Below are 27,697 nucleotides of genomic sequence, written 5' to 3'. Positions count from 1 at the left end.
GCTTCAGTTTTCTTTCTCAAGATTGCTTTGGCTATTCGGGGTCTTTTGTGTTTCCAGATGAATTGTAAAATTTTTTGTTCTAATTCTGTGAAGAATGCCATTGGTAGTTTGATAGAGGTTGTACTGAATCTGTAGACTGCTTTCGGTAGTATAGTCATTTTCACAATATTGATTCTTCCAATCCAAGAACATGGTATATTTCTTCATCTGTTTCTGTCATCTTTGGTTTCTTTCATCAGTGTTTTGTTTTCTGAGTACAAGTCTTTTGCCTCCTTGGGTAGGTTTATTCCTAGATATTTTATTCTTTTTGTTGCGATGGTAAATGGGATTATTTGTTAATCTCTCTTTCTGATTTTTTGTTGTTAATGTATAGGAATGCCGGAGATTTCTGTGCATTAATTTTGTATCCTGCAACCTCACCAAATCCATTGATTAGTTCTAGTAGTTTTCTGGTGGCATCTTTAGGATTTTCTATATATAGTATCATGTCATCTGCAGACAGTGACAGTTTTACTTCTTTTCCAATTTGTATTCCTTTTATTTCTTTTTCTTCTCTGATTGCTGTGGCTAGGACTTTCAGAACTATGCTGATTAAGAGTGGTGAGAGTGGACATCCTTGTCTTGTTCCTGATCTTAGTGGAAATGCTTTCAGTTTTTCACCATTGAGTATGATGTTTGCTGTGGGTTTGTCATAAATGGCCTTTATTATGTTGAGGTAGGTTCCCTCTGTGCCCATTTTCTGGAGAGTTTTTATAATAAATTGGTATTGAATTTTGTCAAAAGCCTTTTTTGCATCTATTGAGAAGATCATACGTTTTTTATTCCTTAATTTAATATGGTATATCACATTGATTGATTTGCATATATTGAAGAATCCTTGAAGTCCTGGGATAAATCCCACTTGATCATGGTGTATGATCCTTTTAATGTGTTGTTGGATTCTGTTTGCTAGTATTTTGTTGAGAATTTTTGCATCTGTGTTCATCAGTGATATTGGTCTGTAATTTCCTTGTTTTGTGATATCTTTGTCTGGTTTTAGTATCAGGGTGATGGTGGCCTTGTAGAACGAATTTGGGAGTGTTCCTCCCTCTGTAATTTTTTGGAAGAGTTTGAGAAGGATGGGTGTTAGCTCCTCTCTAAATGTTTGATAGAATTCACCTGTGAAGTCTTCTGGTCCTGGACTTCTGTTTGTTCAAGATTTTTAACTACAGTTTCAATTTCATTACTTGTGATAGGTCTGTTTGTATTTCTAATCCTTCCTGGTTCAGTCTTGGAAAATTGTACCTTTCCAGGAATTTGTCCATTTCTTTGTGGTTGTCCATTTTATTGGCATATAGTTGTTTGTAGTAGTCTCATAATCCTTTGTATTTCTGCTGTGTCAGTTGTGATTTCTCCTTTTTCACTTCTAGTTTTATTGATTTGCATCCTCTCCCTTTTTTTCTTGATGAGTCTGGCTAAAGGTTTATCAATTTTGTTTATCTTCTCAAAGAACCAACTTTTAGTTTTATTTATCTTTGCTATTGTTTTCTTCATTTCTATTTCAATTATTTCTGCCCTGATCTTTATGATTTCTTTCCTTCTACTGACTTTGGGTTTTCTTTGTTCTTCTTTCTCTAGTTGCTTTAGGTATAATGTTACATTGTTTATTTGAGATTTTTCTTGTTTCTTGAGGTGAGATTGAATTGCTATAAACTTCCCTCTTAGAACTGCTTTTGCAGCATCCCATAGGTTTTGGGTCGTCATATTTTTGTTGTCATTCGTTTCTGTGTATTTTTTTATTTCTCCTTTCATTTCTTCAGTGATCTCTTGGTTATTTAGTTGCACATTGTTTAGCCTCCATGTATTTGTGTTTTTTACAGGTTTTTTCCTGTAATTGATTTCCAGTCTCATAGCATTGTGGTCAGAAAATATGCTTGATATGATTTCAATTTTCTTAAATTTTCCGAGGCTTGATTTGTGATCCAAGATGTGACCTCTCCTGGAGAATGTTCCATGGGCACTTGAGAGGAAAGTGTATTCTGCCACTTTTGGGTGGAATGTCCTATAAATATCAGTTAAATCTATCTGATCTATTGTGTCATTTAAAACTTGTGTTTCCTTATTTAGTTTCTGTTTGGATGATCTGTCCATTAGTGTAAGTGGGGTGTTAAAGTCCCCTACTATTATTGTGTTACTGTTGATTTCCCCTTTTATGGTTGTTAGCATTTGCCGTATGTATTGAGGAGCTCCTATGTTGGGGGCATGAATATTTATAATTGCTATATCTTCTTCTTGGATTGATCCCTTGATCATTATGTAGTGTCCTTCCTTATCTCTTGTAACAGTCTTTATTTTAAAGTCTATTTTATCTGATATGAGTATTGCTACTCATTGATTTCCATTTGCATGGAATATCTTTTTCCATCCCTTCACTTTCAGTCTGTATGTGTCCCTAGGTCTGAAGTGGGTCTTTTGTAGACAGCATATATATGGGTCTTGTTTCTGTATCCATTCAGCCAGTCTGTGTCTTTTGGTTGGAGCATTTAATTCATTTACATTCAAGGTTATTATCAATATGTATGTTCCTATTACCATTTTCTTAATTGTTTTGGGTTTGTTTTTGTGGATCTTTTTCTTCTCTTGTGTTTCCCGCCTAAAGTTTCTTTAGCATTTGTTGTAAAGCTGGTTTGGTGTTGCTGAATTCTCTTAGCTTTTGCTTGTCTATAAAGCTTTTGATTTCTCTGTCGAGTCTGAATGAGAGCCTTGCTAGGTAGAGTAATCTTGGTTGCAGGTTTTTCTCCTTCATCACTTTAAATATGTCCTGCCACTCCCTTCTGGCCTGCAGAGTTTCTGCTGAAAAATCAGCTGATAACCTTATGGGGATTCCCTTGTATGTTATTTTTTGCTTTTCCCTTGCTGCTTTTAATATTTTTTCTTTGAATTTAATTTTTGTTAGTTTGATTAATACGTGTCTTGGTGTGTTTCTCCTAGGGTTTATCCTATATGCGACTCTCTATGCTTCCTGGACTTGGGTGACTATTTCCTTTCCCATGTTAGGAAGTTTTCCACTATAATCTCTTCAAATGTTTTCTCAGACCCTTTCTTTTTCTCTTCTTCTTCTGGGGACCCCTATAATTTGGATGTTGGTGAGTTTAGTGTTGTCCCAGAGGTCTCTGAGATTGTCCTCAATTCTTTTCATTCTTTTTTCTTTATTCTGTTCCTTGGCAGTTATTTTCACCTTTCTGTCTTCCAGCTCACTTATTCATTCTTCTGCCTCAGTTATTCTGTTATTGATTCCTTCTAGTGTATTTTTCATTTCATTTATTGGGTTGTTCATCTCTGTTTGTTCTTTAGTTCTTCTAGATCTTTGTTAAACATTTCTTGCATTTTCTCAATCTGTGCCTCCATTCTATTTCCAAGATTCTGGATCATCTTTACTATCATTCCTCTGAATTCTTTCTCAGGTAGGTTGCCTATTTCCTCTTCATTTACTTGGTCTTGTAGGTTTTTACTTTGCTCCTTCATCTGTGACATATTTGTTTGTTATCTCATTTTTTTTTTTTTTTGATGGGTGGGATTGTGTTTCTCTCTTACTGGTTATTTGGTCTGAGGCTTCCAGCACTGGAGTTTGGTAGGCTGTTGGGTAGAGCTGGGTCTTGGTGCCGAGATGAGGACCTCCAGGAAACCTCACTTCGATGAATATTCCCTGGGGTCTGAGGTTCTCTGTTAGTCCAGTGGTTTGGACTCAGAGCTCCTGGAGCTTCAGCCCGACCCCTGGCTCATGAACCCAGATCCTGCAAGCCACATGGGACACCAAAAAAAAAAAAAAAAAGCGAAACAGTGACAAAGTAAAAAATAAAATAAGATTAGAAAACTAACAGATATGTTAGAAAGAATAAAAAAATAAAAATGTAGATGAAACAACAACCAGAAGGTAAAACAGAACCACAATAGTAAAAAAAAGAGGAGGAACAACAAAAAAAAAGCCATAAAAGGCCTTGGCTGTGGGGTGCAGGGCTTAGGCAGGGGCAGGGTCTAGGTGGTAGGCAAGGCCTATGCTTGGGATCCACAGGGCTGGCTGGAAAAGGCCCTGGGTGTGTGTGGGGCGGGACTTAGGCTCAACACATCAGGAGGGGCCCAGGAGTACCTCTGGCCTTGGAGGGCGGAGGACCAGGTCCAGGACCTCAGCAGGCTCACTGGACCCGAGTGGGAGGGGGAAACGCCCTCCTTGCCTCCTCTGATCCTCCGATCCGGAGGGCCCCTCCCTGTCTGCCTCTCCTCTTCTCCCACTGCCTCCCTCCTATGCCCCTAGGACCCACGAGGCCTGGAAGGACCCTCGGAGGGCGGAGGACCTGGCCCAGGAGCCCAGCAGGCTTCCCGGGGCCCGATGGGGCAGGGGAAATGCTAGGTACACTCCCTGCTGATCTTCCGAGCCCCTGCGAGTCCCTCCAGGCGTGGGAACCTCTCCCTGCTCCCAGCCACCCCTCAGGGGTGCCGGTCTTGTCCGGCCTCCACTTCTCCCCCCTCACTTACCCCTATGTCCTACCCAGTTGCTTGGGGGGTCCTCCCATCTCCTTGGGCGTTGAGGTCCCCCACCAGCATCCAGCAGGTGCCCTAATTCTGGGGAGATGCAAACTCTGCATCTTCCCATGCCGCCATCTTGACTCCACCCCTCCATAGAGGTAATTTTGAAAAAAGAGATTCAGATAGAATAAAAACATTAATGAGAAGACAAAGAATGTCGCCTGCCATATCAGTAAACAAAGGTTGTTGAAACCATCAAGCCATCAGCCTCTGTAGCTGACCTGACAGTGTACCCTGAGGGAACTTGGGATGGAGGAAAACAGGATTCTGGCCATAGATAGTTAAGATGTGTATCTAAGGAATAATTTCAATGAGCCCAGGCTCTTGCATCTTCCCATAGATAGAAAAACACTAAAATCATTAACTTGAAATGCATGTTTTTTATGATTAGCAGTAATCTTTTGATGTTTGACTACATGTGTTTTTGTTGTTGTTTTTGTTTTTTTTCCCAGTAAAAACTCCTGTGTATCCTGGCTCCTCCCTTTCCTCTTTGGAGCAGTTCCTCAGGGCGATCTGAGAGGCTGTTTCCCGGGCTATAGTCCTCAGTAATGTCCCCGAATAAAACATAATTCTCAACTTTTAGGTTGTGTCTTCGGTTGACAACGGTCTCTCTACTTTTCTGTATGTTTGAACATTTTCACAATAAAAAGTCTGAAACTGGCCCTCAGAATCTGTGAATTCACCTACTTACTAACTACTCACTACTCAGTATATTCGTACCCCCCAGATCAGCACTCAGCAGGGCTTTCGTGGTCATTCCCAGAGCAGCAAAGAGTTGGAGCTGACTGATGCACGTGGTCCAGGCCAGGCTGACGCTCCACGTCTTTGGTTCACCTCTCAGACCGTAAAGAAGTGTCCTTTCATGGGTCAATTTCGGGCCCAGTTTTTGCACTTTTGTCCTTTTTTGGTGTTTATGGTGGCCCCCGAGAGAGTGATGAAGCTGTCTGGTCCTCCTAAAGGCAAGAGGGCTGTGACGCCCCTCAAGGAGAAAATGCCTGTGCTGGGTGAACCTCATCCAGGCCTGAGTCACAGTGCTGTGGGCCATGAGCTCAGCGTTAATGAGTCAACAGTAGATACTAAATAAGGTGTATCTGAACAGAAGCTCACATAAAACATGGTTCTGTGTTGGTCAGTTAACAAGAATGTTGTGACCAGAGGCTCATGGGAACCTAACCCTGTGTTTCCCCAGGAGCCCCGGTCAGTGTCACTAAGTCAGTGCACTGCAAATAAGGAGAATCAACTGTATTTATGTATAAATATCCCTCACATGCATCTAACTAGTACTGGGGACCGAGAGCTGGCCCAGGATGTCAGCTCTGGTGACCAGTTAGGCTGATGCTGGTCCTGCTGGTCCCGCCTCCTGTTTACTCGGTCCATTGTCCCCTGATTCTGTTCTCTAGGTTGCTATGTTATCCTCCATGTTCTTCAAATATTCTTCTTACTATAATTATTATGATCATCATCATCATCAGTATTATTTTCTTTTAGTTTTGGCAATTGGCTTGTGAATTCCCCGGTAAAGAAGCTCTGTTTAAATTATATTAAAGTAAAAGCTGGAAGGTGTATCCTCACTATCCCTTCCCAAGGTCTACACTGTCTATATGGTGAGGAAACACTGAGCTCTCCGTCACTGGTGAGATCTTATTCATCCCCCAGGCCTGACACAGCACCTGGCACCCAGTAGGTGCTCAGTTGGATGAATGGAGTACTAATTAAATGTGGAGTCATAACATGCATTAATTTAAAAATCTTACAAAATAGGTAGTGACTAATGTTTAATGTAGCAGCTGGGAAATGCTGCCCTCAGGGCAGAAGCTGTCTTGGATGTTTAGAGACTCAGTATTGGTTACAGAACCTGTAAAATGCAAAGAAAATTTACTATAAATGTCTATAAAACACACATATTTCTTGTGATAATAGAGTTTATGTATTTTATTGGCTTGGCAACTGACAGCAATAACTGCAAATAAACAACTGAGGGAAACTTTATTAGTTAGACACAGAATAATAAAATATTGCCCAGGGGATAGAAAAGCAAATTTAAATAATGATATTCTGGCTTGGGAATTATTTCACAATTAAGGTAACTTCTATCAAGAGGGCAATATTTTCCAGCTGTTCTTTGCAACCTTTAGCATTTACATTATACTTTTTATTTTTTTGAGTAATAGAAGCAATTAATTCTAAGTATTATAGTTTATTCTGCATTTGGACACCATGCTTCTCAAGAGCTGTTTTTTTTTTTTTTATCCAGGCAGTTGAACAGGATATAAATGTCATTTTAATAATAGGAACTGAAAATTTAATAATATGGTATTAAACTGTAAGTATAAGTGAATAATACCGGTCCTAGTTCACTTTATTTCCTACATAATCCTGGCCTATTAATGGAATTTCTATTCAAAGGGATGCTGTATTGCAAGATTTTTTTTTTTTTTAAGTAAAGAAGCTTCCAACAGAAACAAAGAAAAAAGGAAGATAAATGTTGAGATATGTATATGGATTGTTGGAGCTACTTATATGAACACTTACATGGATTAAATTTTCTTTGCCTGAAATACCCAGAACAAAACAGAGACGTAAAGGTGGTTTCCACTTGGAGCATTTTCTTAATTCTTCATGTAATTTGGTGTGTAAATATCTGTATATATCCAAGAATACATTGGAAAAATGAAAAAAGTATTTGCATAAAATGAAAGATAACATGGAACAGAAGTGAGCCAGACGTTAGATGGTGTCTAGAAACCAGAAGTGCTGCTGAGGGTTTGTGTTCCTAACTGGGCTGAGTGTCGCTCTCATGTTGCCAGAGAGATGTTATATGACGGCTGGAATTAAGTCTTTTAAAAACAATAACCAGAGTTTCTTTATGTTTTATTTTGGCACATCAAAGGAAATATGGCTAGGTTGTGGCAATAAAAAAACTCTATTAGCTATTTTATATGCTGAGTCAGAGAATTTTCACTGACATGAAAAACGAAAGTTATAGATTAAGAGAGATGTTTGATCAATTAAAATGAACAAATATATTTATTATACCCAGCTGCTGTGTATTTAAATCTTTTCTTGATAAAGACTTGTTTTTCTTTCTTTTAGCTTTTCCAGTCCATTTTACATTTCCCCCTTTCTTCTGGGCACGCTGCCTTACACCCATCCAATCACACTTCAGTCCACTTTCATTGACAGCCATGCGGCAAATTCCCACCCTGACCAATCTGGGATGCAGAGAAAATCTAAAGTTTTCTTTTGCTTGTTTGCATTTTGGAAGTGAAGCAGAAATAAACCCCAGTCTTCCTCTTCCACTGGCCCAAACAAATTACGTTTTTTTTAGTTCTTTCAGCAGTGAGGAATGGAAGATTAAAGAAATGGGCTACTCTTAAAAAACCTTTCTCCATAGACATTCCTTCTACGACAGCTGCATCCCTGGAACCCCGGTCTTGGGGCTGTGGACATGGTGACTCTTTCTCGGCTGAAAGATTTCAAGCAAGTACTTGCTCTGCACCCACCCATCAGGTTCCAGAAGCTCGCCTGCTCACAGGTGACAGGCTTTTGTGCAACTCAGCCTGTGGAAGGGCAAGGAGAAGTACATATGGTATTTTTATTACAGGACTGTCCTTCTTAAAACAGAGCCTGGGAGCCTGTGGTTTGAATTATAGAGTGTCTCAGGAGAGCTCCTGGCATCTGGTTTGACAATCATCCTTTTAAAAATGTAGTCTTTTGTGAGCTTGTGGCCCAAAATGACACGGTAAAACTGATGCTGGGGACTCACAGTTGTTTCAGTTGCAATAGTTATGCAACTAGAAGAAGAGAATAAATTAGATTGAACACTGGAGGAATTTAATAAAATGGAGCTTATTAATGGAAGCCCTAAATAATATCTATCTACATAGTGGGGGCTGAAATGACAGCCCCTCCAAAAGATATGTCCATGTCTTAATTCCCAGAACCTGTGAATGTGACCTTTTTGGAAAAAGGGTCTTTGCAGATGTGATCAAGTGAAGGATCTGGAGATGAGGTCATCTTGGATTATCTGGGTGGCCCGAACTCAAATGACAGGTGTCCTCATAGGAGACATACAGGAGGGAGACCCAGGGAGGAGAGGAGAGGCCGTGGGACCACAGAGGCAGAGGCTGCAGCGATGCAGCCGAAGCAAAGGTGCACTGGAGCCACGGGAAGCTGGAGGAGGCGGAGGACGGGCTCTCCCTGAGGGCCTCTGCAGGGGCGCGGTCCCGCTGAAACCGTGACCTCAGACTGCTGGCCTCCAGAACTGTGAGAGGCTACGCGTGTGGGGGAGACGGAGGATGCCCCCGAGTGAGCAGGAACCAAGGGCGACACAAGAAGCCAGCGGGGGCGACGCTTGCCCCGCTCAGGCCCAGGCCCAGCCCCCGAGTTCCTTCCTGTCGTGCATGCTGGGCCGAAGTCTCAGAGGCCTGCACATGTCTTTGAAGTGTCCCTCCGTGTCCTGACCTCACTCTCGAGGGTCACCCCTGATGCTCTCAGTGAAAATAAAGCACAGCTTCCGTGAAGTGTCCCCAAAAACTCCACAAAGAAGGAAGTGTCACTTAGCAGTAGATACCACTCCCAGGCAGAGGCCAGTCCTGGATGACCTCGCTGACTTTGGGGTGTCCCTGGGGGGAAGCAGCTTGCACTTCCCCACAGAGTGTGTGGCAGGACTCATTCACCTGTGACCGTTACCCTGTCCTGAGGTTTCATCCTGGGGGAGAGTCTTCCTCCTGAAGGCTGATTTCTTACGATGCAAAACTGGGCCGATCTGCTGAGGCCCAGGTGTTCCAGAAAAGACATCGCATATGTGAGATGGACACACGGGGCCTGAATTTGATTCCAAGTTAAGAGAGTTCATGGAAGAAAGTTTTGGACTTTAGAGTTTCTTAACTGTCACATGCACATTAGGGGACGGGACATTTTGTGGAAGGAAAGCTTGCTCCCTTCCTGCTTCTGCCCCCTCGGCACCCCTCCCTCTCCCACTTGTGGGCGCCCCCTTTAGATGTAGAGGAGGGAGCATTATGTAGCACCTCACTCCTCAAAGACCTGCAGCACCCACACTACCTGGGAGCCGGTCAGAAATGCAGAGTCACAGGCCCCACCGGACCGATAAAATCCGAATCTGCATTTTGACAAGATTCCCTGGGTGGCTGGAATGCATGGTCAGGTTTGAGATGTGCTGATACAGTGGTTAAGATGGGTTTTAAATCTGTGCCAAATACTGCGTGCCCAACAGTCGTGGCTCTGATTCTGATCACAAGTCCTGCAACATGTTAACTGTGTAACGGGCGAGTTACTCTGAGTCTCTGTGTCTTGGAATCCTCATTTGTAAAGCGTGCAGAGAAGTACCTATTCTATGGCATGTGGATGGGATCCTGTGGTGGAACAGACAGAAAGCTCTGGGTCACTGGGGCCGTGGAGACGGTAGTCAGCCCTTGCCCTCCCTCACCCTCCTGGCACCTGGGACCCAGGCCCGTGCTCTTAGCAGGAGGGAGGTGAGAGCTCTAGCCTGACTTTCCGGAGCTCAGGACGGGGGGCAACAATCAGCCCTCTCACTCATCTTGGCTTTCACCTGCCTCATCCGTGGGTGTTGAGATGGCAGTGAGGCCCCTGAACAGCACCCTGCTTTTTATTATTTCATTAGGGCTTTTATTAATGTCGTCATTTCTCTGCAGTTGAAAGAATTCATGAGTTTCCAATTTACAAATGCAACATATTTTAAAATTGCAGTTTTTAAAGGTTAAGTTGTAAGTTTCAGGCCCCTAGAACCAGTGTCCTCTGGAGGAAGAGCCGGTCCCTCCTGCCCTCGGTATCTGGGAATTAGGCCTTGGATGCCGCACAGACTGTGTCTAGTAGTGGGTGGAGAAACATGCCCCCTGGGGCAAGGCAGGGATTGGAAAGACCGTGGTCTGGTGCCGTGGGAGAGGCTGCACAAGGTGGGGAAGGCGGGGCGCCATCCGCCCAGGACACGCCTTTGGCTCATCTATGAATCCCCTGTGGCTCATTTTATAGTCTGCAGAGTCTGTTTTGATGGGTCTCTTTGCCTGGAAGAGAATTTTCCATCTTCTCTGTTAAAATCTTCAGAGTCTTTGGCACATGACTTGACCCTCACGGTGGATGGATTGCTTTGTCACTAAGCCCTGAACACTTAGAGTACACAGGCATTTTCCCGATGTGCAGTCCTAACCCAGTCCCCTCCTGTCCACTTATTTCACTTATATTGAGGAAACTCAATAAAAATACATGGTGGATGGGCCATCAGTATTGCTTTAACAGTCAGGGCAGATGTGGGAAAGGGAAGCATGTCAAGAAATGTGAAGATGACAAGGTTTAACGAAGGATGGAGAAGTCGAGCGCAGGTGAATGCACTGGGTGATTTTTTTCATAACACTCTTCGTGTTTGGCTTGGAAGCAAAGAATTCTAAGGATACTCCATGAATTATTGTGGTAGCCACTAAATTTTTCATGGAAAAAACCGACTGTCCCAAATCTTGGATAACTGCCAGCAGTAACGCCAGAAAGGTCAAAATATAATGTTTCTGTGCTTTTGACCATCATGTTGGCTTTCTTCCAGCTGTAGATCTTGCTGACACTGCCCCACGGAGCCACCACTCAGTCAAGTGACAACTTCTTTTGCCATCGAGACCCATGAGCCGATGACTGTCAACCGGGGAATGTCCCCTACCTTCTCCCCAGCTCAGCCCATCATAACCGGTTATTACTGCATCTGTGCGCGACCACACGGATTGTGCGCTGGAGGGAGCCACGTCCCTGGATGCTGATGCTGTGGGAGCCTGAAGTAACTTTCCAGGTAATTCCATCCATAAAAAGCCTTTACTTGTCCCTTACTGATTGGAATCTTTCAAGTGAACCTGCCCTCTTTGGCCGAAATTGTATTGCAGTTGCCTCGGTTCTCTGCCCCTCTGGTCAGATATGAAAAGAGTCTTGCTGCTTCTTACACATGGGGCTGCGTACCGACACTCCGCAGTCCACCAGAAAGTCTCCCAGGGCTTAACCGGGACTGCATGTATATACTTGCGCATAGGAACGCCACAGCCTCTGTTAGCAAACAGTCATCCAGATTTGGGGCTTGAATTCACATCCAATCTCATACTTGTTTTTGTGGAGGGGAATCGCCTACTGATTTAGGGAGGATTGGGGGAAATGGTCATCGGGGAGCAGTAGTGCCAGTGGTTAAGTTACTGAGATGTACTGTGTGTTAAGTGTGTGAAGCAGTTTTCACTTAAACCATTTGGCAACCGAGGTCGACAGCATGGACATTTGAGAGTTTTAAGTTCCCGCCCAGGGTTTCTTGACTAGAAAGTGACACGGTCTGGATTCCAGTTGAAGTCCAGTGATGCGGAAGCTTCTGGTTGGTGTGTCTTACTAATAAGAGATGGGCAACACGTTTGTTACTAGTACCTATTGAGCTAGAAATACTCACGATAGAGTGCAGGTCCTGAGTACGGATTCCTTTCCACATTGGAAAGAAAGATGGTGGGAAACTGTCTTCCATGCTGATTCGACCCGCCCACCGGCCCCCAGAATTCCCACTCCTCTTGGTTCCCTGCTTGTCATCGTCTTTCCAGAAGAACACAAACTCCTCCTGGACCCGCATTGAAAATTCACAAACTTTCCACAAGTTTCAATAACTAGTTGTGGCTTTTTTTTTTAATACTCATGGGTAGCTGGGTCCTGGAGAGCTTTCAAAGCCCCCTGATTTTGCCAGCAGACTGAAGAAGGGAAACTCCAGTCGCTGGAGATGAAGGGGTGGCGGGAGGAAATGGCGTGTGACCAGGCGTGAGCTGTGTGTGTTGGCTTTGGATGACAGTTCTCTCTTGCTCCATGGGCCTTAATTGGCTGATAGAGCGATTGCCTTGGCCAAGGGTCCAATTAATACCCAACATTTGAGGGTTGGTTTTCCAACCCCAGTTGGATGAGTTTCTTGGCAAAAAAGGGTAACTGCTGTAAATTCAATTCACTTCCTTGACTCTGCACCCACTCTATAATGTAAGGGTATCACTGCGTCTGGTTAATGCCAGACAAGGATCTGTGAGCAGATGGGGAATTTGAATTTTCAAGTTTGAAAAAAAAAAAAAAAGCATAAATGAGTGTGAATTTTATGCGGTTACCTTGATACTCCCTCCATCTTGTGTAAAGTATCCTAAGTCCCAGTGTCGGAAGGCAGGATTGCAGAAGTGAAACTGCTGAGCCTCGAGGCTCATGCTTGCTGAGAAGCTCTGATGAGTGGCCAGCTACGATTGGCTGTGGGTCCAGGGAAACCTGCACTGAGCTAGAAAACAGTACCTCTGCCCCTGGTGTGGGAGATGGTCTCAGATGGTCAATGCCGTGGTCACAGCCTGGAGGTGGCCGTTCACTCTAGAACAATGGCAGCAGCTCGCCCTGGGAGCTGCCGCTTCTTAAGCGCGTGCCCTCAAGTCACTCGATGTGATTCATAAAGTTGGGGTGCTTAACACTGTCCTCTGTTGCAAGGTTGACATAATGAATACATGTGGAAGTTCGAGGACGTTCAGTCAGCATGGGCTCCCTTCCCATCCGTCACCCGGGGCAGCTGGCGCAGGTCCGTCTTGACTCTTTAGGGGCCTGGATGCTTCCTGCTGTCTTGGGGAACCGCGGATGGCATGATGCTTCGCTTCTAAATATCCGCCCCACGACAGCAAATCCCTAGGAAACCAAGCTTGGGAGGTGCTGTCGCTCCCCCGCCCGGTGTAGCATCCTAGCAGACAAGCTGTCTTGGCGCCGGAATTTCGGTGTTTTCACTCGCCCTGTGTCCTGCAGGCTGCGCACTCACTACTGCTTCTCTCTACAAGGCTTGGCCTGGAATTTTTTCCTTTTTCTCTTGTTTACCAGATGGAATGAAGCCTGTTTGTCAAAACTTCCTTCCCCTTGATTTACTTTGACCTGATTTTGAAAGCAGCAAGTCACTTTATTCAGGCTGCTGGAAAGAGCACTAAACCAGGTGTCGGGGTGCCTGGATTTCTGGAAGACATTCTTCTTCTCTCCAATGAGACATGTGATGCGTGAAGTAGGTGCCACTGGCAGGAAGCCCAGCCTTTGTCGCACACACGTGCTCACTCACGTCTGGGCCCCGAGCTTCCTACCTCCATCCGCAGGACCAGCTGCATCAGGGTCTGTCTGCTAATCACTCCTGTGTGTTACCCAGCCTACCCGGTTCCCCTGGTGCATCTGCTGTGGGTAATTCGGTAGTTGAAGACAGAAACTCCCAATTACAGGGAATCCACGAAGCACTGGAGTTTGTCAAATGGTCCAGCCCAGGTCTGTGTCATTTTGTTTTGAAAAGAAAGAAAACTCATTCAGGACTCCTTACCTTTATTCTTGACTTCTGAAATGATCACTGTGGACAGAAAGCAGGTTGTTCTTCAAGAGTTACCAGCAGACCTGGCCTGCCTGGGGACGGGCTCCCCCTGACGGCAAGGTGCTGTCAGTCTGTACCCGCCTCAGCGTCCTGGCCAGCGGTGGGCCCTCCCGTCTTTGCCTGCTTCTCCCTTCCTGGGCTCCTTCGCTGAGGCAAACTGTGCTCCCGGGGGAAGGAGCATTTTACTCTGCTTCCCAGATGTTGCTCTTTGGAAAATGGAGCCAAGGGGAATGAAAGGCATTTATTCATGTCTAGTACAAGGAGGTCTGCAGGTGATAACTCCAGGCAGGGCAGAGGTAGGTGGGCCCTCCAGGGTGGTGCTTGGGACCTTGGCGGAGGCCGACTCAGGGCTGGCCAGGGACCCTGCCTGGTGAGGGCCTCTGAGGGCAGCTCTGAGTTTGGGTTCTGGAGCAGCCATTTCTAGCATCTGTAAGGTTGCATTTTTCTCCGTGCCCTCCAGCTTCAGCAGTGTGTGAGGAAGTGCGATGTTCTAGATAGTCTTGTGGATGGTGTGTGGAGCAGGCCCCATCCCATCCTTCAGAAAGAACGGTCCAGGGCAGGCCCAGACTCTCCCCTGAGACCAGAGTGGTGGAGGCAGCAGAGTTCCCAGCAGACCAGGCATCGCTGGGGTCACTGCAGAACTTCTAAGACAAGCAGCCTGGAACCCAGTTCTCACAGATACGGTGATGAAATCCTACATCTGGAAGCTCTGTGTGTGGCTAAGTAGAGTGTGGGCTAGTCTACCTGCAGCTTCTAGACTTCCTTGCTTAACTGTATACCATGGACGCCTTTCACACTCAACCAATTTTCAATGAATGCTAGAGTGACCAACTGTCTCCGTCAGCTTGGGGCGAGGTGTCTTGGTGCCAGACTGTCGGCTAAACCGAGGGAGCTCTGGGTAAACCGGTGTGAATTAGTCACCCCGAGAATGTCGCCTTGTGCCAAGGCCTCTGTGCTGTGTGGCTGCATCTACTCTCTAAAACAGTGCTTTGAGGGGAATGTTCCCTCAGTTTCAGAGAATTTGTAAACAAGAGATGAAGTGAGTTTCCCAAGGCCACTTACCTAGGAAGTGACCAAGTCCGGATTTCATTAGGTTGCCTGGTTTAAATCCAGTGTATTAGTTATCTACTGCTGCAAACTTGCCAGCTTAAACCAACAATAAAGGGTTATTAATCCACAGTTTCCGCAAATCAGAAACTCAGGAGCATCACAGCAGGCGGTTCTGGCGCAGGGTCTCTCGTGAGGTTGGGGTCCAGGTGTCGCTGGGCCGGCAGCCTCTGGATGCTGGGCAGGCGGTGGAGGGTCTGCCTCCGGTGGCACCTCCCACGGCTGTTGTCAGGGAACCTCAGTCCCTCTCCACAAGGTCCTCACAATGTGGTGGCTGATTGCCTCGGAGGGAGTGATCCCAGAGAGCAAGGAGGAAGCCATGGTGTTTTTATTATCCAGCCTTTGGAATCACGACCTGTCACTTCTGGAATATCCTGCTACGTGTGGCAGGGACCATGCCGGTGAACAGCAGCGGGTGAGCACCCCTGGGGACCTCCTAGACCATCGGACTCAGTGTGTGTCTCACAGCCCATCTTGGGTATTTGAGAGGAGACTGTAGGATGAGACATGGAAAATGCGCACAGGTGAGACACACACACGTGAATATTCATTATATTGTAAATGCCGTTATTCACATACTCAGATGAGTGTACTTTTAAGATAGTCACCATCTTGGTGGACTGTATATTTATCCTGATATTTATCTTAATACTTTCCTTTTGAATGTTACTTATGGATGATTTCCCTAATTTTCTAAATTTTATAGTATGAACGCATGCATTACTTTTATACTTAGAAGAAAGTTTATTGTTAAAACCATTTTTTATGTGTACATGTTAACACCTATATGATGACCACAGCTTGGAATTCTTGGGACCTCATAGAAAGCAGTCTGTTGAGATGCTTCAGAAGGCAAACTATATACTGTTACTAGTAGACACAGTTATATGTAGAATTATGTATTCCATTATAAGTACAAATGCATTCCATTACCTGGAATTCAAATCAGGGGAAGACAGGGAGGTCAGGAAGCCAGGGATGCCAAGCACAAGATGCCGGGTCCAGAGAAATGGCAGACGCTTGGAGTGGGTTGTACCCAGGCTTAGCACGCGTCGTCGGGTGGTCCACGTTAATTTGAAGGAGCTGAAAAGCCACACTTTCTGAACCTTAGTTACCTCATTAGTAAAACAGAGGAAGACAGTGACCCTGTGCTTTCAACTCCACAGAGCTGTCGTAGAAAACAGAGATGAGAGACTGCATGTGACCATGCTGGGGAAGCCGGCGAGTCCCAGCCTGGAGGCAGGTGCCGGCTGCAGTCACGTCTTAGGGCTGCATCTCTGGAGGTGCCCTGTGACTTCCCGCAGGCAGGGCTGCCATCCCAGCCATGTCCGACAGCTGCCCTGCAGCCCTGGGAGCCTTTCTCTGAGCCACACGTCTCGCCCCAGGAGGCAGAGCCTCGGCCACCGTGTTTCCCCGTGCCGCTGGCTGGCGGGCAGGCTGTGTGGTTGGAGACGGGCTGCTGGCCGGGCTCTTAGGCCTGGGTGGGCGATCGGGTGGGCTGGGTGTGCACGAGGCCTGGTGCTGGTGTCCATAGGGCTGGCATCAGGCCACAGAGGCTCCTAAGGAAGCAGGCCCAGATGGTCCCCAAAGTGGTAAGGGGAACGTGCAGGCAAACCCATAACACTGTTTCCACGTGCCTTGCCACACTACCAGGCCAAAGCCAGGAGGGGAGTTGGGTTTCATGGACAAATATTTCTTTTTCACTCCTTTTCTTATAAAACTATCCCCAACCTGTCCAAATTGTCTGGAAGCCATTCGTGTGTCAACAGCAGGCAGTTTTACGGGGATGGCGGGAGCACATTCCCTGCTTGGACTCTGGGCTCCGTGCGGAAAATGAGCTGCTGCTAATGAAGCCCAGCTGAGAGCCCCTGAGGCCTCCCTGAAAGTTTTATATTTCAGACCAGGCTTCTGCTCTGGTGCAAAGAGTGGGTGCAGGTAAATGGTTAACAGCCGATTCTCCAGAGGGGAAAAACCCGGAATCGTAGCATTTGCCAATTTCCATGGTGTAAGTATTCTCACCACGGCCAAGATCAAGGTACTGACACAATATCAGTGATTGCAGAGTTGGTAAGAGACGCAGAGCACGTGTGAGCCCGCTCCAGGACACCACTGGGTCCAGATTTATGTGTCAGATGCACCCTTTACATCTTTACCTCGAGGCAAGACGAGCATCTCAAAACAGCATGTGCAGAACTGGACTAATGACCTCTCTGCCCCACACCCAGCTGGCTTTCTGCCAGGGTTTCCTCTCTGAGTGCGTGCACAGCACCACATGCAAGTCAGACCCCAGACATCACAAGTCACCCTTTACGTCTCCCTCCTTCCTCACCACCACATCCAAGCCATCACCAAGACCTGCTAATTTCACTTCCTAAATATTCACAATCTGATTACCTCCCCCCAGCCCCTGTCATCACTATTGATTGCCTGCATTATTGCAAAAGGCCAAGTGGTTTTCCTGTATCCACTCGTACCCACACATACACTCAACCCATTTCCTAGTATTGAGAGAGAGAGATCCCTGAAAAAATGCAAATCTGAGAACATTATTCCTTTGCTTAAAGCCTTCGATGACCTCCGATGGCTCAGGATAATAATCAGAATCCTTAGGGTGGCCTGAAGGGACATGGGTCTCCTGCTGCCCCTTCAGCCTTAATCCCATGCTGCTCTGGTCCTGTGCCCCTTGCTCCTGCCTTGGCCATGCTGCGTGTCCTTCAGGTCCTCAAACACACCAAGTCCTTTTCCGATTCAGATCTTTGTACAAAGTGTTCTCTCTGCCTGGAGTCACTTGGTCTGACCAACTCCCCATTCTTCAGTCTCAGCTAAAGTTTTTTAGAAAGGTCGTCTCAAACCTCCCTCTGCTTTTATCTTCCACAACGTCCTGCTCTTGGTTTGCTGTCCCATCAGCAGTGTAGGAAAGTCCTAGTTGCCTCATATCCAAGCCAACACTTGGTATTATCAAGCTTCAAGATTTTTGACAACCTGGTATAGTGGCATCTCGTTGTGATTTTAGTTTGCATTTCCTAGGTTACTAATAAATTTGGGCATTTAAAATGTTTATTGCCCATTTAAATTTTCTGTTGTGTGCAATGCCTGTTCAAGTTGGTAGCCCATTTTTCTATTGGGCTGTCTTATTCTTATTAATTATTAGTAGGAATACTTTACATATGATGGATACCAAAGTTTGTGAGTTACATGTATTGCTAGTATCTTCTTCCATTATTTGCCTTGTTTTCTCTTTTAAAGATGTCTTTTAACAAAAATAAATTTCAAAATTTAAGGTTATCAAGTGTTTTTTCTTTTAATTTCTAGTACTTTTTGTATTCTTTAGAATTTCTGCTTGTAAGGGCCTGTTGAGCTGAACTCTGTCAGGTTTTGTTCTTCTAAAGGTAAATTATTTTCTCTCCATTCTTGGAAAATTAATTTGACTAGGTATAGAATTTCAGGAGGATCATAATTTCCTTTCAGTATATTGAAAAAAAAAAGTCCACTCTTTTGTGGCTTTCATCATTGCTGGTAAGAAGTCAGCCTTCAATATAATTCCTTCCTTTTGAAGGTTTCTGACTCGTATTTAAGATCTTTGTTTTTGATGTTCTTCAGTTTTGTTATGATGTATCTACTTTGGGATTTCCTTATTTATCCTGCAGGGAATTGACTGGGCTTCCTTAATCTGAGGGTTTGAGTCTTTCAACAAGTCTGGAAATTTCTCATTCATTCTCTCTCTTTTTTTTTTTTAATTGGACTATAATTGCTTTACAATGTTGCATTAGTTTCTGCTGTACAGCGAAGTGAATCAGCTGTATGAATACATATAACCCCTCGGTCTTGGACCTCCCTCTCACCCTCCCTAGCCCACCCATCTAGGTCATCACAGAGCACCAAGCTGAGCTCCCTGTGCTGTATAGCAGGTTCCCACTAGCTATCTATTTTATACATGGTAATGTATTTATGTCAAACCTAATCTCCCAATTCATCCCACCCTCCCCTTCCCACCCCGTGTCCACACATCTGTTCTCTATGTCTGCGTCTCTATTCCTGCCCTGGAAATATGTTCATCTGTACTATTTTTCTAGATTCCACATATATGCATTAATATACGATATTTGTTTTTCTCTTTCTGTCTTCACTCTGTATGACAGTCTCTAGGTCCATCCACGTCTCTGCAAATGGCACTATTTCTTTCCTTTTTTATGGCCGAGTAATATCCCATTGTGTATATGTACCACATCTTCTTTATCCGTTCATCTGGTGTTGGACACTTAGGTTGTTTCCATGTCCTGGCTGTTGTAAATAGTGCTGCAATGACCATTGGGGTACATGTGTCCTTTTGAATTATGGTTTTCTCAGGGTCTATGCCCAGTAGTGGGATTGCTGGGTCATATGGTGGTTCTATTTTTAGTTTTTTAAGGAACTTCCATACTCTTCTCCATAGTGGCTGTATCAGTTTACATTCCCACCAACAGTGCAAGAGGGTTCCCTTTTGTCCACACCCTCTCCAGCATTTATCGTTTGTAGATTTTTTTGATGATGGCCATTCTGACTGGTGTGAGGTGATACCTCATTGTAGTTTTGATTTGCATTTCTCTAATAATTAGTGATGTTGAGCATCTTTTCATGTGCCTCTTGGCCATCTGTATGTCTTCCTTGGATAAATGTTTAGGTCTCTTTTGAATATTGCTTCTTCCCCATTTATATCCCTTATCTCCTACTAAACTCTAATTAAACATAAATTACAACTTTTCATTCTCTCTTACATCTCTTTGTGTCTCTGGGTTGCATTTTGAATACTTTCTTCATATCTATCTTCTGGTTTCATAGTTTTTTGTTTGGTTGTGCTTAATCTGCTGTTTAACTTGTCTAATGACTTTTGAAACTTAATTATTATTATAATTTTCATTTCTAAAAGTTCTACTTTAAATTTGATTCTGTTTATAAACATGCTTGGTCATTTTAAAAGCTCTAAAAGATTAAAAAAGTTATTAAAAGATTAAAATACTTATTTTTTATTTTTTGATAATTTGTTTAAAATCTTTACCTGGGCTATTCTGGGTGGGTATATGTCTCTGTACCTATCTATCTATCTATCCACCTATTATCTATCTATCTACCTACCTATCTATCTCTACGACACAGAGATATGCCACCATATTCTTCTTCAAGGGAAGAGTTGATGCCCAGCTGTGTGGAGGCACGAGATCAGCAGGCAGCCTCCATCTGCAAAGTGCTGCCTCGCCTGTGCCATGCCCTGCCCACAGCAGCCTGGATCTGGAAGCTGCGTGAGGGTGTCAAGCCTGGTGCAGGATGACTCTGATGGACAGTATTCTCACTGGTGCTTTCTGCTGGGTTGACAGGGTTGTGTCAGAGCTACACTGAGTTCAACTTTCCTTCTGCTCAATCATGCTTTTTTTCCATCCCCTTCACAGTTACTGATCCTAAAAACATCTGTATTCCAAGTTCTGGCCTGGCGGCTGCTTTCAGAAAAACCCAATCCACAGTGTGTGCGGGTGTGTGAGTGTGAGTGCGTGTGTGTGTGTGCGCATGTGCGTAGCCGCGTGTGTGAGTGTGTGTGGATGTGGGTTTGCGTGTTCTGCTGCTGCTTACTCATGGCACCCTGTTTTCTTTCATGTTTATGCTCCTGAAACTATCTGTTGGAATTCTGTGAGCGGTATTGAGATTGGGCCTCTTCTGAGGATATAAGAGATTTCTGCTGTCGGTTGCCTGGGAGTATGACCGACTTGGGATGAGTGTGTTAAATTGTCTGTGTTTTTCCAAACCACAGACGTAGTGTGTGTCGTCTGCAAGCCCCTGTCAGCGGGAATGCGGTCATGGGTTCCCCAGACAGGCTCGCTCCTCACTCCCCGTCTCCGAACTGGGCCTGTTCCCACGGACCCGGATTCTGAGGCTGTGGACATTCTGGACCCCACCTGTATGTAGTGTTTTCCTGCCTTGGGTGGGCTGAAGCCTTCACTTCCTGTTTTTCCTGCCACCATGGAGCTCTCCAGTGGAAATGGAAGGTCACAGAGTTCAGTGCATAGACTCAGGGTGAAGGCTGGTTTGGGTCTTGCTTCCTTTCCAGTGTTTCACTTTGAAACTGGAAACTCATGGTTCCGGGCGTCAAAGTGAGACAGACTTCTCACTTTATTGCCAAATGCTGATTCATAAAATTGTTACTTTCTTTTGGTTCATATTTATCCAGACTTCCTTTATTTTTCTTTTTTTGAAAGGGGGCTGAGTCATTTAGGGCTTCTGGTCCTCCACACTGATGGACACAAATGTCTGGAGTTATGTTTAAGTAGACGTAGGATATGATCCATCCGTCTCCAGCCCCTCCCCTCCCTGGAGCCTGGGGGATGGGACTGAAAGTTCAAGCATCTCATCATGGTTGGGCCTTTCTGGAGAGCAGCCCCACCCTGCAGCCATCTGGGAGCCACCAGGATTGGCCTCCTTAGAACAAGTGATGCTCCTGCCACCCAGGAAGTGCCAAGGGATTTAGGAGCTCTGTGTCGGGATCTGGGGGATGGGCAGAGACCAGTATGTTCTCTTGTTTCTCATCCCGCTTTCCCTATCTCTACACAATCTCCCCGTTTTAAGACTCCCTCTCCTTGATTTAAGTTTTGATGGTTGTTTTCTCAGCTGCCTCCCAGCCCTCTGACCTGATTGAGCGTGTCTCTGTCTTCATCTTACTACATCTACGGAACACTTCTCAGAGTTGGTTATTTCCGAGCAGGGCAAAACTGTTCCAGGAAGCGATCATTCCTGCTGATTCCATCCTCACAGGTTAGCAATCTTAACATTCGGGGCACATCTCACTATAGCAGGTGCAAGGAAATGGAAGACTGAGTAAAGCACTCGCTGGTGACGCTACAGTAGTCATCAAACGTGCGTGGGCATTGATCACCCAGGACGCAAGCGGACTTGTGAGAACACAGATATGGGGCCGTGCTCTCAGAGTTTCTTGTTCAGTTGGTCTGGGACAGAGCCGGAGAATTTGAATTTCTCCCAACCTCCCAGGGACCACTCTTAGAGAACTGCCACGCTGATATGATGAGACAGGTGGTCACAAAGCTTCTCAGTAGTCAGCAGGTAGTGCTCAGCGTTAAGCAGTAAACTCAAAGTCAAGCTTAAAGCGAACTCTGTCCAAAGGAAGCCACTGTTTTGGGCTCCTCGATTTCTTTGAGGCACATTCTGCTCACTCGTTGCCATGTTGTGCATATTTAATCGTCTACACATGAAGGCAGACAGAGGAGGTGAGGGGATCTTGGACCCTAAAGGTGAGGAAAATGCCATCAGAACTGTGCCTTCCCAGCCTCCTGTACACAAAGGAAGATGAAGAATGGCTAAGGGGTTTCTGCTGGTGTCTCCATGTCAATATTATGGATTTTAATGGTTGATGAGAAAGAAGTGTTACAACGTTTCAGGGACCCAGATCAACCAAAGGCTTTAGATCTAAGTAAGACCGAATCTTACTTAGAACAAGAGCCAAAAAACTGAACTTGTACCAGATACAATACAGACAAGACATACCGGATAAGCACCATTTTGATATTGATGATAAAATATGAAGGTCATAAAAATGAAAACACACCAAAATTTCCAAAACCAATGATCAGGAGAATTTCTGAAGTAATGGACCAAGCACGGCTATAGCAAGGGACCTGGGTAAGTGACTTTGCTGCAATTTCCTTGGAAGCTGCCTAAATCTTGTCTTTGTTCTCAAAACTCACATCTGCAATCACGGCTAGTCTGAGAAGGTGACCCTAGCTTTTTTTTTTTAAGATGAGTGAAAATTGTACTCCAGAAAGAAATTAGAATACAAGTAAGAATAAAAATAGAAAAGCAAATTTAAATCCATAGAGTTAAACCTTTAGTAAACTAGCTTGGGTGTAAGTGCACTGATCTGTTTTATATTCATTGTAATATGGTGTCCCCTTGACGTGCTTAGAGCATCAGAAAGACTTATACCTATTAAATCTTCGGACGAGTCTGATTAATTTTTGTTACCGATCATTTGTTTAAATGTTGAGTCAAATTTGTTAACTTCATAACTTTATATTTAATAGAAATTTAATAATTTAGCTTTTTATTTAACAGTTAGGTATATGACGAGGGTATAAAATATTTAGAGATGTGTTAAGTGTTTAAAAAAGAGTCAGTGGAGAACAAAGTACAAATGATGGTGAGCTTCTTTTCCTCTCCATATATAAAGGCTGCTCAGATATTGAATTTTTATCATAAAACAGATTGGCCAGTTGAAGAGACAACTAATCTCTTTTATAGAGAAAAGGGTATTATTTATTGGATATAGAGTATCCTACGCTCTGTATTTATCAAGAGATTCCTTTCTCAATTGATAAATTTTTGTTGATGTGATTAGTCCGCAGGTTCTCCCTGTCTGTTTTTCACATAGCTCACTGCTGAAGCTGCAATTCTTTTTTTTTCAAAAAGAGCACTATTACTTATTATCTGTGAGCATTTTTCAATTCCACAAGAGAATAGATGAACTGCACAGTCTCTGTAATCTTGTAAAGGCATTTGGCCTGGAAGATGCTCCTTGGCTGTGTGCCAATAACAGTGGCTCCAGGGACAATGTTTAGTTAGTCCAAAGTGAGCAACTTTAATTTTTACTGCTTAATTTCTGATCAGCTCTTCAGAATTGGCTCAACATTCAGTACCAGGATGAAGTTTATGAGAAGGAATTTCCGTGTCCAAGGAAGAACCAAGACTGCAGAGAGGTTACAGTATGAAAACCGAAAAGGAAAAAAATCTATCCTAAACTGATTTTATTAACTGTTGATAATTATTTTAGAGTATTTAATACAGTCTCCTACCGTATCAACCTGTATCAGGAAGCTGAATTCACGCAATCCTTCTGGGAAGCCAGTTGGTGGCCCAAGCTGGCTTGAGGTTTGATGGGAAAAACCACCAGAGGGCTGGTAATTCGCCCATTTCCCTCTTTCTCCCTCTCTTTCTTCCCTTCCCGCTTTACCCACCTTCTCTTCGGGCTGTTGAAGATTTATTGCCTTTCAGTACTTACACATGATGTTTTCATAGGCTCTAATGAGGTCCCAGCAGTTTCTAACAATAACAGGACGTTCCCGTTCCTAAGATACATTACGTGTTTTCCCTAATCTTTCTCCCTTGAATGAAATGCTTAGAAGTATGTTAGCCCCCAATTCCCTTTCCTTTACCATGATAGATAGTCCAGTTACTAAATAGAGCTAAATACTTTGCTGTGACTTTTAATACTCATTTGATTTTGAATAGAATCCCACAAAGAAGAGCACTTGTGTGCTCTCAATGTGCTTTCTGGTAGATCGCCTGAGCACGGGCGAAGCACCTGTTTGCCATCCTGGCCAGCCCTCCATCCTGATGGCGATTCTGGGGACATTCCCTGGTCGTTGTGGGGAGCTGGTCAGGGCAGATGCTCCCCTGTCCCTCCGGTTCTGATTCTAGCCCCACGTGAGCCCGGCCTTAACAAGGACTCACCCCCTTGGCCCAGCTGTCTGGAAAGGTCGCCTCTCTGGCTGCCAGACGAGGAGGTGTTTTTTAGGAGGAGGATTTGTGGCCACGAGCTCCCCCCACTGCCTTCTGCAGTAGCAGGGTCGGGAGCCAAGTCTAGAGGTAGTTTTCTCCTTAAAGATCAGACAGATTAAAAGTAAGCAACAAAGAAAGGAGCGCGCCGTGTCCCTGACGAGTATCTGTGATGTGACACACGGGCACTTGGGCAAAATGGGCACCTTCCTTTGAGGAGTTGAGGTGCAGGGCTGCCTTCAGCCAGAAGGGGCTCTGAGGAGGGCACTTGCCATGACCCTGGGGCGGCAGCTCTAGTTTGGAGCTGGGCACCAAGGCCGGTGCCTTTCACTCTGCCCTGAAGTTAGCTTGTTATAAATGGGCAGGTTGGGTCTCCAAACCAGCGAGGAAGCCAGCTTGAAAAATCGTCCTGGGAAAAGCAGGAATCATTTGTTCTCCGCTCAGAAAGTCGCTGTGCCCTGAGAGGACGGCAGCTCGCAGAGCCTCAGACCAGCGCCCTCGGGGTCGCCGCCCGGTGGCCGCAGGTCTCCCCTCGTCCCAGGCGTCCGCTCCCGGCCTGTCCTTCACCACTCACACTCGGGGCTCGGTTTCTGCTCACCGCTTCTCTTTAAAGATGGCCTGGAGACAGCTCTGAAGAGCCTCCCGTTTCCACATTGCTGCGGGAGAGGCACAGCGGGGCCGGTCCACACGGCCTGTGCTAACCCCCGTTTTCCATCCTGTTTTCTGGCCAACTGCCTTTGCGCTTCACACTCGTCACGACTGAAACACGTTCCAGCTGGGAGCAGAGGCAGTAGGCTGGTCATCTGCTCCACGGGGTCCCCAGGTCCCATCCTCGTGCCCTGAGTCTGGCTCCCCGAGTCCTAACTGGAGGGGGCCTCCTTCCACCCTTGGGCAGGTGGGCCCCCCCCCGAGGATGTTCTTTGTAGGGTTGGAGCCCCGGGATCCATTTTACTTAGTTGTCTGTCCATTTTTTCCAAACAAGCTGTCTGTCCCCAAAAAAGGATCAAATGGAAAACTTCATAAATACTCCAAATGGGGGAAACAAGAAGTGGAATAAAAGTGATGTAGCTATTGACAGAAAACATGCTGTCATTTCTCCTCTGTAAATATATAGTATCCATTTTCAGAAACAGGCTATGCCTGAAGCTGAAGAAGAGCCCTCACGGCCTCCCCGGCTTTGGGACACTGTCGAGAGCTGCCCCCAGTGATGTGCGGGTGCCCTTGGGGGGTGTGGGGCACGGCTGCAGGGCCAGGGAAACCTCTGAGAAGTAGGTATGGTTTCTAGTGCAGAAATGCAAAGTGATGCTTGGAGGGGTCCCCAGGGGCCGGGGTCCTGTGACTTGTTGGACAGATGCTTCTTCAGCATCCATCATCCCAATTCCCATGAGCTGATTTCTAAGCCATACCCAACCTCTTCCTATAAACCTTATTCAGATAATAATAACAACAACAACTAGCATTTGGAGATGCTTACTATCCTCTGGGCACTGGGCTAGGACTTTACAAGGACCGACTCTTCCAGCCTTGGCAGCAGTCCTCAGTGGTGGGCAGTGTTGTCATCATCCCGTTTTACAGATGAGGAAGCTGAAGCACAAAGGAAGGACTAGCTTTCCTGATGGCGCAGCTGAGAAATGACGGAGCTGAGACTCACACCCAGGTCCTTGGGCGCCAGAACCTGTCCCCTTGTTAGTATCCCTTTATTGTGGATTAAGAAAGGCCTAGAAAAACAACCAGAAGTACACTGTGAACTAATTAATTTTTATTGACACTGTTTGGAATTCATAGAAGATTAAATGAATATAATTATGATGGGATTGCTTGACCTATAAAGTACAACAGGTGGTGTTCCATCTAATCGTGGGTCCTTATAACTGAGAGGCATGGGAGTTCCCAAACCGACAGAAGCGGGGACCCTGTGAAGGTGGGGGTGAGCCTGGAGTGACGTGGCCACAGCGAGGGGAGGCTGGCAGCCCCCAGAGGCTTCGAGAGGCAAGAAACAGACTCTCCCCTAAAGCCTGGGGTGGGGGGAGGATGGAGTACAGCCCTGATGACATTTTGATTCCAACCCAATGATACCAGGTTCGGACTTACGGCCCCCGGAGGGTGATTACCTCAGTTCTATTAAGTAGAGCTGTAATCATTCAAGGGCAGAGGAGGGAGAAAAGGAGGATTTAGTGTCTTATCCTCTGTATTGCATTAGTCTGAACCAGTACTGTCACACATTTTGACCTAGTACTCGTTTTCACTCTTAAAAGTTATTGAAGACCCTAAAGAGCTTCTCATTATGTATAGTTTATCTACATATATGTACCATATTAGAAATTAAAACTGAGCAAATTGAAAATACTTAATTCATATAAAAATAAAAATGGTAAACCTGTTACATGTTGACATAAAAACCATAATTTTGTGAAAATGGCTATATTTTCCAAAACAAAACAATTAGTAGAGTGGCATTGTTTTACATTTTTGGAAAACTCCTTCCTTTCTGGCTTGGTAGCTAGAAGACTATTGGATTCTCTTACTTGCCTTGAATTCAGTCTGTTGCAATATGGTGTTTTGATTGAAATGTATGGAGAGAATCTGGGCTCACATACATGTAGTTTCAAAAGGAGGAATATTTTCACAGACTTTTGGATAATTGTAACTATTCTTCTTTGAGTCTTCATAAAAATTAAATGATAATTTTTAAAAGTTAGTTGTAATGTAGAATCTGAAAAGATATCAGTGAACTTTTGGAACCATGCTACTGTAAAATCCATTGGTATATTTGGTACTTTGAATGGGTCTTTTTCACCCATGAAAGACTTTTATTTATTTGTTTATTTTAAATTGTGGTAAAATATACATAACATAAAATTTACCATCTTAACCATTTTTAAATGTACAGTTCAGTAGTTTTAAGTACATTCGCTTTGTTGTGTAATCACCACACCATCCATCTCCAGGGTTCTTTTCATCTTGCAAACCTGAAACTCTGCCCCCATTAAACAATAATTTCCCGTTCCCCTGCCCCCCATCCCAGGACAACCACCATTGTACTTTCTATTTCTAAACATTTGATTACTTTAGGTACCTTATGTAAGTGAATCATCCAGT

General features: G+C 44.8%; 1 long non-coding RNA gene across 1 annotated transcript in view; it reads left to right on the top strand.

Annotated features, from left to right (window-relative positions):
* LOC117197112 (uncharacterized) overlaps positions 1–27,697 on the top strand; it is a 150,402-nt gene that overhangs the window by 5,272 nt on the left and 117,433 nt on the right. The window contains exons 2-3 of the long non-coding RNA XR_004477625.2: positions 11,138–11,374; positions 21,701–22,726. This is a non-coding gene — a long non-coding RNA (uncharacterized LOC117197112). The remainder of the gene's footprint in view (positions 1–11,137; positions 11,375–21,700; positions 22,727–27,697) is intronic.

The sequence above is a fragment of the Orcinus orca genome, chromosome 10, assembly GCF_937001465.1.
Source record: "Orcinus orca chromosome 10, mOrcOrc1.1, whole genome shotgun sequence".
Lineage (NCBI taxonomy): Eukaryota > Metazoa > Chordata > Mammalia > Artiodactyla > Delphinidae > Orcinus > Orcinus orca.
The sequence above is the reverse complement of the archived record's forward strand: the minus strand, read 5'-3'. Positions and strand labels throughout refer to the sequence as shown.